The 13336-nt window shown below is 45.6% G+C and overlaps 1 long non-coding RNA gene across 2 annotated transcripts in view; it reads left to right on the forward strand.

The window, feature by feature from the left end:
• The first annotated feature begins 651 nt into the window (after positions 1-651).
• Positions 652-13336, forward strand: part of LOC140908145 (uncharacterized) — a 33876-nt gene continuing 21191 nt past the window's right edge. The window contains exons 1-2 of one of the 2 annotated variants that reach the window (XR_012157778.1): positions 652-802; positions 11531-11686. This is a non-coding gene — a long non-coding RNA (uncharacterized lncRNA). Of the gene's footprint in view, positions 803-8304; positions 8473-11530; positions 11687-13336 lie in introns of those variants that run through there. The other variant, XR_012157779.1, reaches the window with a different exon arrangement.

Here is a 13336-nt window from a genome sequence, read left to right on the forward strand (position 1 = left end):
TCCCCATGTCCTGCACTAAGATCAGAAGTGGCAGGAGCTGCCACCTGGAGTCACCACCTCCGCCTCCTTTTCTGCTCTGAAGTCCATGAAGGCCTGCAGCACTAATTGCAGTGGGAGGGCAGCTGTGAGAAGTATAAACATGAAGGTGACAGTGAAGGCAGTAGTGCAAAGAGTGAGAGCCACAGAAATAAAATAGAGAAGGAAATGCTGAAAAGCAGCCAGACACATGAATTTCCGTGTTCTGAATATGAGTCCAACAATCACAGTGTGTGTTGTTTCAGAGTAACAGCCGTGTTAGTCTGTATTCGCAAAAAGAAAAGGAGTACTTGTGGCACCTTAGAGACTAACCAATTTATTTGAGCATAAGCTTTCGTGAGCTACAGCTAAATAAATTGCTCAATCTCTAAGGTGCCACAAGTACTCCTTTTCTTTTAGTGTGTGTTGTTTTACCACATTCAGGCACATGATGTTATGAGACCATGGAATCTGAAGAGACATCTCACCTAAGCACCCACAGTCTGAGAGGAGGGTGAAAGAGATTAGTTTGGCGGGAACAACAAATGAAAAGGCAGGAAAGTTATTTCCTAAAAAGCCATATTAAATAAAAATACACTTAGGGTGTCATGTGCCTTCTCGTTACAGATCATTGAAAACAAAATTGCTCAGATGAACCCCTAATTGCTTCATGCAGCTGTGGGAAATATATGAAATAATGACAGGGAAGATTGGAGCCAACAAGTTGAAAACAACCCCATTATCAAAGGACACTGGCCTTCACAGAATTGATGATCTTGCAGACCATGTAAGGAAATAGTTGTGAATATTAAAGAAAATCTTTTATTTTCATAATAGTTGGAAGTGGTCCTTGGATGCATAAACAGAAGAATCTCACGTAGGAGTAAAGAGGTTATTTTACTTCTATATTTGGTACTGGTATGACCACTGCTGGAATACTGTGTCCAGGTTTGGTGTCCACAATTCAAGAAGGATGTTATCAACTGGAGAAGGTTTAGAGAAGAGTCACAAGAATGAATAACAAATTAGAAAACATGCCTTAGAGTGATAGACTCAAGGAATTCAATTTACTTAGCTTAACAAAGAGAAGGTAAAGAGGTGACTTGATCACAGTTGTAAATACCCACATGGGGAACAAATATTTGATAATGGGCTCTTCAAACTCACAAAGATATAACATGATTCAATGGCTGGAAGTTGAAGCTAGACAAATTCAGACTGGAAATAAGAGGTGTAAATTTTTAACAGAGAGGGTATTTAACCATTGGAAGTCTACCAAGGATTGTGGTGGATTCTCCATCACTGGCAATTTTTAAATCAAGATTGGATGTTTTTCTGAAATATGCTTCAGGAATTATTTTGGAGAAGTTCTATAACCTGTGTTATACAGGAGGTCAGACTAGATGATCTCATTAGTCCCTTCTGGCCTTGGAATCCAGGAATCTATTTAGATACCTAACTTAGCACAGCTGTGTTTCTATGTGTCTTAGATAAAATAAGGGAAGATGGATGAAGAGTTATTTCTTTTGGAAATAAACTGCAACCCAAATGGTTTAAGGCCTGGCACCCCTTGCACAGCAATTGGTGGCCGTGGCCAATGCTGGGAAGGGGACTTGCATATTTAACCTATTATGGAGGTATAAGCACCCAATCTCAATGTGCTCCTTCAGTTTTCCTGTGAAGGCATTCTGCTTGCCTCTGGACTCTGCAGGTTGAATGCCCTTGGTTGTGGCCAGTGATGATGTGCACCTATAAAATCAATACTTACTCCTATAGGCAGTGGCAAATTTTAGCTCCCTGAAGCATAGAGGATATTGTGGTTCTTTCCACCACAATTCTTTCTTTAGGATACCCCTTGCATGGGGCAGCTACATACTGGCCCTTACTAGATTGTGAACTTACTGGAGCAGCCTTCCTGAGTAGGCACCACTATAAATAAATATATAAAATACTATGAGCTGTGTCCTTTTGACACATCCTAGCCCATATATATTTATTTGTCCAGCAGATACAAACACTGATCCCTTCTCTTTCATTACATTATAATTTACATTTAGGCTGCTTTAAAAAAAAAACCCAGAAAACACTTTTAGCATTCTGTAGCTGAGCTGTCTGATGTAATGTGTTAGAGGGTGTAGGTGCCAGTAGAGAGCAGAGAGCTTGAAAAATGATCAGACAGTGCCAAGACCACAGTGCATGTTGTCAGGAGAGCTAACAGTACAATAAATCAACCTGTCTGGTGTCAAGGGTGAGTTCATTTGATGTTTAAAGCCATTTGACCAATCTAATCTGCCCAGGCACATCCTATTCATTTCTAAACTGTTAGTATCCTTATGAGGCTAGAATTACTCTAAAGATATGCTGCCTAACTCTGTGGTTCTCTGGATTTTAAAACAAGGAATCTGGAAGGAAAAAGATGTATGTGGAAAGGTTTTGGGAAGGGCAAGGCTTGGTATCCGTTCTTAGTGAATTTTTTAGTTTTTATTTTTTATTAAAACAGATCAGTTTTGGGTAGAGTTTGAGAAGTGTGAGTGTTCAGAGGGAGTCTTTCCTATGGCTTTAGTATACGGAACTGAGAACGCGTCTTCGATGCTGCTTCGTTTTTTTTGTGGGTAGACAAAAATTTCAAATATCATCCACCCCACTTCTACCATTCTCTGCAAATCCAGACAGAGTGACAACCTCCCCACTTAACTAGCTACAGCCACCCTCCTTATTCTCAATGTCAGGTCACAAGCCCCAGTACTCCCAGCCCCATACAGCTCTGGGCAACAGTGATACTGGGACTGGCTCTGGTTTTCCCCTTCTCAGGTGATTCTTCCCTTGCATGGTGCTCTTCCTGGTTCCCATTCTGGGACGTCCCCTGTTGGATGCTCTGTCCCTCCTGGGCTTTGGGCTGGTTCTTGGCTGCTTTACTATGTGAGGGCCTGCTTGCTGTAGGCCTTCTTGTCTGGAGCTACAGACCCCCCCCACCTCTCCCTTTCTCCATTCTCATCTCCCCGGAACAACCAGCAGTTCCTCTGAAGACAAGGGGCCATGCTCTCTAAACTGCAAGGGGATTACACCCATATATTAGAGAGACAGACAGACGTTTTGAGTAGATATTTTATGGGAGGAGGTGGGATGGGTAAAGCAGAGTGGATTTGGGGTGGAAGACTGAAAGAAGGTCAGGGCTATGGATGGAGAGAGCACCCCCAAACTCAGGAGAAAAGGAGCCAACACAACCCACTACATCCAGAATAACTGATGTTTTCCCCTCTCTGTTTCTAGATTATATGGCATATATGAATCTAGACTGGGGTCGTCAAAGGTGCCAAAGGGAGTTAGGCACACAATTTGAATGGGATTTTGACATCTAAGTCCCTTAAATTCCTTTGAAAATAAATCCCAGCCATTATGTTCAGGTTTTATTGTTTGCTATTTATTTTCGGTGTTGTTTTATTATTTCTGGACTAAAAGAATGAACACTGGCATTAGTGCAAGATGGTTGGGTAAACTATAAGCATGCATCTAGGGCAGCAATTCTCAAACTGTGGGTTGGGACCCCAAAGTGGGTCCTGCGATCCCGTCTTAATGGGGTTGCCAGGGCTAGCATTAGACTTGCTGGCGCCCAGGGCCAAAGCCCGAGCCCCATCACCCGGAGCCAAAGCCCGAGCTCTACCGCCCGGGGCTGAAGCCCAAGCTCCACTACCCATATTTGGCTTTGGCCCCACCACCTAGGGCAGCGAGGCTTGGGTGGGCTCAGGATTCAGTCCCTCTTCTTGGTATTTGAATGCATTACTTAAATCTTACTTTGATCAGTGTTTGAATGCATTACTTAAACCTTAGTGAGCAAAAAGTGACCCTTAGTTCGGCCCTAAAGCAAACTGTTACTGCCAACAGCGGTCAACCAGAAGCCAATAGATTTGAATTTGCATATGTCAAAAACAAGTGGGTTAGAGTACTTGGTGACGGTCCCAATTCCTCCCCCTTGATGTAGGCAAGAGGTCTGATGTTATGGGGAATACATGCCAGGCCAGCTCCTCTCCTAGTACTGTCCACATCACTGGAGCCGCTGGCGACGACAATGGAGAAGAGTGGGACACCCCCACCAAACACTCTTAAGTCTGATTGATGTAAACATTGTGGGTGGTGTGGGCTCCTTTGTTAGGGGGTGCTCTCTCTCTCTCTCCATAGCCCTGATCTTCTTTCAGTCTTCCTCCCATTATAAAACAGCAGAGAAAACAAGCAAAACTCCCCAGGGAGGAGAGAATGGACTCTAGGAAGGAGAGAGCTCCTTTCTTACCTTTCCCCATGCCTTCATCCGCTTCCCTACACATATAAAATCAATACTTATCCCTAGTGCACCGTGCATTACATCTGTCGCACAGCTAGTAATTCTGTCAGTCCCTTCAATGCACAGCACCCAAGTTGCATGCTCCATGCAGTCCTGATTAATTCTCTTATCCTACACACAGCCCCCCAGTTAATTATATATGTTCCATCCGTTTCCCCAAATAACATTGCTGCCCCCAGCACAGAGCCCCCAATAAATTCTATACTCTCTATAGGCAGGTTGCCTAATTAATCTGGTTTCTGACTGTGTTATCCACACAGCCCATCACTAATCCTGCCCCCTGGAACAGCCTGCCCTGTCCCCATCCATACCTATTTCCAGGGTGGGTGCTAGTCCTGCTCCATTCCTGGCGCCTCTCTCTCAGCTCTGCTATGCTGCTTTGCTGCTCACTGTCTCTCCTCTGCTGATGGAGCAGCTCCAGCTGCTCTCCTCCAGATGTTGGGAGGCGAGGATGGGAAAAGGGGACTTTTGTCCTGTCACCCAGCCTGGGAGAAGGCAGCATTAGTGGCCTCTGTATGCCTCTCCCCCAGGAGGTTTGGACAGGATGGGTGGAGGAAAATTAGTGATGGAAACTAAGAGCCAGCAAGGAGCTGCTTCTCTCCAGCTGGCTCTCAGCCTGGTGTTTGTGTAAGTGGGGCAACGGTCCCGCTACTGTGGGGAACTTTCCTGTCTTATACACTACCCTGGAGGACTTGGCTAGTGAAAGGATCTGAGTCCTCACTCCCAGTTCCATTACTCAGGCCTGCCTGACCTCGAGGGCTCCCCTTCCACTCTCCTGTACGGCAGAGTCCTCGTAACCCCAACAAGGCTGGGCCCAGGATTCCTCGGGGGGCTCAACCCCCAACCTTGTCATGATCACTTGGGACAGGGGCTAGGGTCGGGGTTAGATCCCCCACAAGTCTGGCCTGCAAGACCTGTTGGCTGGGGCATCTCCCTGCACTGGGCTGGCTGCCCAGGGTCCCCCCTCACTCTTCCCAGCTGCTCACTGCACCTGGTTCCAGACTGCTCTAGCCCCAGCTCCAGCTCCACCCAGCCTCAGCATTGATGCTGCTCTGCCTCCAGCCCCCAGGGCTGCTTTTTCTGGCCCCTAGGTTTACCAACTTTCTGACTGCAGAAAAATTGAACACCCTTACCCTGCTCCCTGCCCCACTCTCACCTGCCCCACCCCTTCTCTGAGGCCCTTCCCCCACTCACTCCATTTCCCCCCCCCCTCCCTCGCTAGCTCTTAGCAATCCTCACTCATCTTCATCGGGCTGGGGCAAAGGGTGAGGGCTCCAGCTGGGGGAACGGGCTCTGGGGTGGGGCCGGGGATGAGGGAGGGGGCTCAGGACTGGGGCAGGGGGTTGGAGTGTGAGGGGGGCTGAGGGCTGCAGCTGGGGGTGGGGGCTCTGGGGTGATGCTGGGGATGAGGAGTTTGTAGTGTGGGAGGGGGCTCTGGGCTGGGCCACGGGAGGAGGTGCGGGGTGCAGTCTCCAGGCAGCGCTTATCTCAGGAGGCTCCCAGCAGTGGCTGGCATGTCCCTGCGGCCCCTAGAGGGAGGCATGGCTAGGCAGCTCTGCGCGCTTCCCCCCGGCCACAGGTGCCGCCTCTACAGCTCCCGTTGGCCGCGGTTCCTGGCCAATGGGAGCTGCAGAGCCAGCGCTCAGGGGGCAGCGCGCAGAGCCTCCCTGGCTACCTCTGTGCCTTGTGGCCACAGGGACGTACCGGCTGCTTCTGGGAGCCGCACAGAGCCAGGGCAGACAGGGAGCCTGCCTTAGCCTTGCTGCACCGCTGACTGGACTTTTAATGGTCCAGTCAGTGGTGCTGACCGGAGCCACCAGGATCCCTTTTTGACCAGGTGTTCCGCTCAAAAACCGGATGCGTGGCAACCCCACTGGCCCCTCTGGCTCTGGCTGCTGCAGCTCTCCTCCCAGAAAATGTCTGCTCTGTGGGCTGCTTCTGTGGCTCGGCTCCTAGCACTGACCTGCTTCCTGGGCTGCTTTTCTGGCTTTTTGTCTCTCTGGCTGGCGCAGCCCTGCTCCTCAGCTCAGCTCTGGCTCCTGCTCTCTCCTTAGCTTGGTCCTACTGTGTCTGACCCAGGCAATTCCAGCTCACACAGAGGATGGGACCCCCCTGGCCTCCTGACTCTCTCATTAACCTGCCTGCCCTGTCAATCAGGCTGACCTGGAGCATTGGCCTCTCCCCATTGTTCCTGGGGACTGTCAGTCTCAGGGTCCTGATTTCCCATCAACCCTTCCCCTTCCTTTTGGTACTGGGAGGAAGCCAACCAAAACACCCTCACTGAGTTTTAGTAGGGGGCCAACAATCCACTTACATTTGGGGGAAGGCAAAGGAGCCTTGGCTACTGCGAATGTTAAGTGCCAAGTGATCGCTCACCACATGCAACTCCTAAAACTGAATTCCCCTCCCCCAGGAGGTGGGATGACGGTGAAGTCAGCAAATCAGAAGGTATTTCCATGTAGGCTGGGGCCGGGGCGTCCCATAGAAGGGTCAGAAGCCCCATAGTGTATGGGGAAATCACATACACGTGGCAGGTCTGCATGTAGAAATTTAAAATATTTCCATATGTACCATAAGCCTCATATTCAGTAGCTTTATTAATACTCCTGCTTTCCACTGACCCTGGGGAGAACTCTTGGCAAGTCTGCAGTGCTGCCGAATTCTATGCCTCACACATGACAATCATGCATTTGGCAGCTCTGTCCTGCCTGCTCACAGCTCAGCCTGAATATCACATAGCCCAGCTGGCCTGAGAGCAGAAACTGCAGTTCCTCCTGAGGCCTCTCACTGCTGCTCAGTGAAGCTCAGCACTTCAGGGCAGCACTCTGCCTTCCCTCCAGATGCTCCCGGTATTGGATTCAGCTGGGAAAGGAGCAGCAGCATAGTGACTTGGCTGCAGCAGGTGGCAGGTTGGCTGGGAAGAAAGATTATGTAACCTAAATAACAGCCTCAGGCTCCCGCAGCCAGACCCCAGAAAAACCTGAGACCACTGCTTTCCTAACCAGCCCCTCAGAAACCCTATCCAGACCCCTGCCCCCAAGAGAGTAACCATTCCCCAGGTACCTGCCCTCTTGGAGACCAGAGCCCATCTCCCATTCAGCCCCTGACTATCCCAGCACTCCCAGATGTCTCAGCACGCAGCACTTGAACCACTTACTCTAGACACCCCATGACAGCACCCTGCCACCCCCCCCCCCACAGTTACCCAAAAGCACTCAGTGATGTAGACACCCTAGTATGAATGCACATGGTGGCAACCCCAGATAACCTCCAGCATCCCCCCCTCAATCACCTACCCTTCCACCTACTAACCCCTTATCTGGCTTTGCCTCACAGCAGCCAAATTTTAGGCAGCTTTGTGTCCTACTCCCACTTCTGCTTGGCGGGGAGTGTTTAGGTAGTGGCCTTAAGCTGAAGTTTATGCTGTTATGTAAATTAGTTCATTAAATGATTTGCATACAATTTCACACATGGAGCTGCACAAAATTGGCAGTTATGAGAATACTTCTACATTTAATTCCAACTATCATAAGTGTGTTGAAATTAGTAGGAAACATGAGGAGGACTTTACAGAGAAACACTAAACTTAGAAAAGCAATTGAATGAGGTGATGGAATGAATACAGGATGGCTGGCAGTTTCTTTGGAAATCTGGCTTGGTCCAGTAAACAGCAAAGAACTACACAAGGACAAAGCTGTAAAACAATTCAGTGTAATCAGTATCTAAAGGACAGAGTCAAAAGAATGATAGGCCTGACTCATTAGTAGAGTGGGAACTTGATTATTGGGTTGTTGTGTTTTACTTACAGAATTGAAAGCTTCTGTTTTGGAGTGCGTCAGAAGACAAGATATGCATCTGAAGAAATCACATAGTATTGTTTTTTGTTTAATTTCTTCTATTTTTTCCCTCCATTTGTAGTGTCAATGTTTTCTTTTTATATATACACACACACACACGCTTGTGTGCACCAGCCAGATTTTTTTTTCAAGGTGTGGATAAGTCACAACTCCTCTCAGTTGGTTGGCACAACCAGGTCCTGTTAAGAGCTTTACAGATTAAGACCAACACTTTGACATGACTTCTGAAGTTAATGGGGAGCCAGTAGAATGTACAAAGCTCAGGTGCGTTGTGTTCCCATTTATCTTTATGGTTTATGAGGTGCATTGCTGCATACTGCACCAATCTTAGTTGTCTTGAGTCAGTTCTGTACAGTCTCAGGTGGAATGAGTTGTAATAGTCTAATCTGGAGGCACTGAAAGCAAAGATTTGTGATGGTTGGGGTTCTCATCTAAGAGGAGGAATGGAGTTTTCTTGCTAGGCAATGATGTAGGAAGGCATTCCACACTACTGTGGCAAGCTACTTCTCATGGAGTAGTGGTTAGAACACAGGACTGGGTTTGAGGAGGTTCAGAGTGTGTACCAGTGTCTGTCATTGACACATTGTGTAACCAAGTCAATGCTCATCATCTTAATTGCCACATCCTCTGAATGAGGATGATCATGTTTACTCACCTTTATAAACTGCTGTGAGATCTACAAAAGAAAGCAGCATGGTTATGCAAATTATTATTAATAGATTGGGTAAATAGCATCAAAAATGAAAACTAGAAGGAACAAGAGTTCAATCATTTCACACATATATGACCACCTTTGTGTGTGTCAAAAGTGAGATTATCAAAAGTACTCAGCATTAACACTGTAATGAGAGCAGGGCTGAGTGCTTTTGAAAATCCCACTCAAAATAGCCAATATGAAATTATTTAAAGAACAGGCCACTTGGAGAGGGGGCGCTGATGGCTGTGCAGTAATTTTAAAACAGTCTAAAAATACAGTTAAAACAGCATAATATAAAAACGAAATAGTACAAAGACAAACAGTGATGGAAGAGGGCAGTAAGAACTGTGTGCAGGACAAATAAAACATCTTCACTAGTGAGAGCAATTCATTTGGTGCCCTAGATAGCAGGAGACAGATGAGGCCACATTGAATTAATAGGAGAAAGTGGCACTGTCAGTCTGGGGTGGGGGTGGGGATTACAGAGGAAGATGAAGTTTGAAGAAATAAGAGGAAACGGGATGATCCACTGGTTAAAACACAAGCCTATGCTTTGGGAGCCCTAGGTTTGAGTCCCTGCTCTACCACAGACTTCCTGTGTGACCTTGGGCAAGTCACTTAGGGTAGGATGCGTAACGGGATCTAGGCATAGCAGCACTGAGTGTCATGGTGCTCAGAAAATTCCAGAAGCAACAGTGTAATCCACAAAGCCTAAATTAGTTACCTAGACTCCCTATATAATGAATGAGGAGTGATGGGTATCAATACTATCCACAAAGGGTAACATACTAGGCAGGGAACCACCTAAGTTAGCTAGCTGTGGGAGAGACTGACAACAAGTGTGTGTGTGTGCACTCACCCTGCTCTTGGAGATAGGTGTCTTAAACTGAGACTGGGGCGGGGGTGGGGTGCTATCGCTCCTTGGCAATCCTCAAACAGGAACCTATCGCATGGAATCGGGTGGCTTAGGCATCTAAGCCACATCTTGAGGAACTGAGTCAGGTGCCTGCTTTATTCCATACGAAATAGCTACAGGATTGGTGCCACCCAAAGCATAACTTTTAGCCCAGTGGTTAGAGCACTTGCCTCGGAGGTGGGAAACCCTAGTCGCAGTCCCCTTCCCCCTGCTCCCATGACACTCATTATTTCTCCAAAGTGGAATAGCTTCAACAGGAGAGACTGAGGGAGCTGCACATCAGCATATCCAAGAGTCCAAAGGTAAGAACACTCTGCTGAGAGGAGGGAGACCCCTGCTCAAATCCTTTCTCTCCTCTTTCAGGGAGGGGGGAAATGAACCTGAGTCTCCCTTATCCCAGGAGAATGTTCTAATCCCTGGGCTAAATGTTAAATACGGTGGGCACCACCACCACCTCTTCCTTCAGCTGTATTTTGAATGGGACCCAATCCATTAGGTGCTCCCTGAGCCTGCTGAATTGGGCCCTGCTTGTGACTTAGGTGGGCAAAAGCCTATCTTCCCTGGTTTGTGACTCACTCTGGGGCTTAGGCAGCAGACAGGCATCTGAATGCCTAGAGGGAGACAGCAGTGGACAAGCCAAGAGGCTGAAATGTAGGGGCCTAGAGAAACTTTGCTTTGAAAACTGTAGGCACCAAGTGATTTTAGGTGCCTACAGAGTTCAGCAGGATTGTTGTGGAGCCTAAAATTGGGACTTAGACACTTAAGTCTGGGGTTTATGCTCCTTAGTACTTTTGTGGATCTGGGCCCTGGTCTCTCTATGCTACAGTTCCCAATCTGTACAATGGGGATAATAACACCCTCAAAGGGATGTTGTGAGGATAAATACTTTAAAGATTGGGAAGATATGATGGTGATGGGGGTGCCATGTGACTGCGACAGATAGAAGGAAGACCCACCCCCCCAAAAAGGATAGAATATTGTTTCCCACAGCACGTGAACTGAGACACTTTGGTGTGTGTACTCCTTCCACATAGTGCAAGTTTTGTTATGAAATGTGAGAATTAGCAACCTTCCAACCAGTTAGTCCCACCCAAGAAGCCCATATTTTCAGCTTTTGGGGTCTGATCCAGTGCCCGTTGAAGTCAAAGGAAGAATTGCCATTAATTAAAGCAACTGTTAGATCAGGCCTTTGATTTGTGATAGAGAACACATTGTCATTGAAACCACCAATATGTGAGAGATTTCTTTGTCCTCTGAGGAAAATGCTCTTCTGCCGACTAGCTCATCTCCTACATTCAGTGTTATAGTGATGATTAGATGAGTCTCAGCTACAGTTGTGTCAAATATCAAATATTCACTGTTCAGTTCTACACATAAATAATGGAAAAATATCCCATAGATATATCTTATTCCACCAGTTTATTGTTGATTCTTTTGGTTTATTACTACATGGGTAGTGTATATTCAACCTGACATAGGATCTTATCAGGGGAAGTTAAAATGAGTGTTTGGTTGACCAGATAATCTGAACTATGATTGCATTTGAGCAGGTCTAATATTTCCACTAAACCCAATCTTTCTGTGAATCAATATATTGGTTTTGTTTATATTATTCATTTTTAAATTATTGTAAGTGTTACAGTGATATTGGTTATGTGTTAAGTATTCTTCTTATTACTGGTAATTAGGTAATACATGGTGTTTTATAGATATATAAGAAGTCAGAGTCCTGCACCAAAGACCTTAAAATTAAACCGTGATTCTGCAACATCTTGCATGTGAGCAGGCTGAGATCAGTGAAGCCATGTGTGGTAGGCCATCCACACAGAAGAAGTTGCAGCCACAGTGAAGATGATAAAATTATGGTAAAAGTGGTTTAAAATGCACTAAAAAGCTTCTTTTATTGTCCAAATCAATTTAGCTTCTTGCTGTGTTTGTTTATTGTTTTATTTAAGTATTTTAGTTTAGTTTTTGTCTTTAGTTTGTTTTTAGTTTTCCTAATACATTCATGATCAGGTGCTGAACAGTGGGGAGCATTTGGAAATTATTTGTGGACTGCTAGCCTAGAGGGGTGAGTTTTAACAAGGCATCTGTTATGTTTCTCCAGTGTGTTAACAGCAGGAGGACGCTGTGTGCTTGCATACTGAAGGGTGGAGTAAATCAGAACTGAATTAAATGCCCATGGCAACTATGTGGCTGGGGCACTTGTACTAGCCAATCTAAAGATAAAAGCTTTTTTCTTTCCTTGTTTTTCTTTACCAAATTGTTCAGAAAACCTTCTGTTCAAATGTCCTGTCTTCTTGTGTTATGTGAGGCATCCCAAGTGGTTTCGTTACATATTTATTTATGTGATATAAAAGGAGAGGATGCTTTTCAGCATGATACATTAGCTGGGGAAATGTGAAGAGAAGTTTTCCAAGTCAAAGAAAAAATATGCTTATAGAATCTAAAAATAAAAATGTTTTTAACCTTCCCTGCTCCACCCCCCATGAGCAAAGTCCTCTCTAATCTGGAAGAAAATTTTCTGCCTGTGCAGGACTTTTTTGTGAGTAGTATAAGCAGGGGTGAGCTCTAAATACCCATGGCACCCAAGTGCTTGGTGAACAGCTCATCTTTCTACAGGATATTGGTTTAAAGGGAAATACTTAATAATGCATTTCTAATCACATTTAATATTTTATATTAAAAAAATCAAACATATTTGGAATGGTGCCTGGACAATATTGCTCAATTAGCATAAGTGTCACCAGAAAATGAAGTTGTGAAAATATCCATGGTTGTCTGATGATACAAGGACAGTGTCTGTCAGGCACAAACATTGACTCATTTGAATAAGAATGTCACTTCTAATGGATTTGTCACCTCTCATAAGATCTCTCTAGTGTTGGAAAACTCTGAACTATGCTTATAACTGAGAATCAAATCCTGCAAGCAGTTATGTAGGTGTGGTGGTCTGCTTGAAGCAGCAGTGTCTAACACTGGGTGATGCACAAAGTGCAGGTGTTGAATAAATCTAAAATGAAATATACATATTTTTTGTAATGGGTAAGTTTTCCAGGAAAACAAAAATATAAACAGTTCCCATGGGGTATGTTTCTGGAGAAGGGTTCATTGGATGGTCTTGTAGTGGCAATGCTAAACGTTCTACCTTCCATATCCAAAAGTGATAGACCTGTCTTCTAGATGGGAAAGTAAAAGCTCTCCTATGTCTGAAGATGAGAGTCTGGAAACAGATGATCCTAGGGGCCTTAAAGGCCTATTGAAACAGATGGTATTAGAAAGAAGTAGGTGATAATCATTGCAGTAGTTGGGGAATGATCAATATGATTATGAAGTAAAACGGAAACAGTACTAGTAGCCAGTGAAGTGGCTTAAGAACAACTCTGTATTACCAGAGACAATCCTGGCATTTAGAATAAGGCCCAATGTTCATATTGTGAAAACTAGAGAATGCGAGCATTAATAATATCGAAGATTCCAGGGGAGAAATTAAAAGTCAAGCAAAATAAAAACTA

Source organism: Lepidochelys kempii, chromosome 3, assembly GCF_965140265.1.
Source record: "Lepidochelys kempii isolate rLepKem1 chromosome 3, rLepKem1.hap2, whole genome shotgun sequence".
Taxonomy (NCBI): Eukaryota; Metazoa; Chordata; order Testudines; family Cheloniidae; genus Lepidochelys; species Lepidochelys kempii.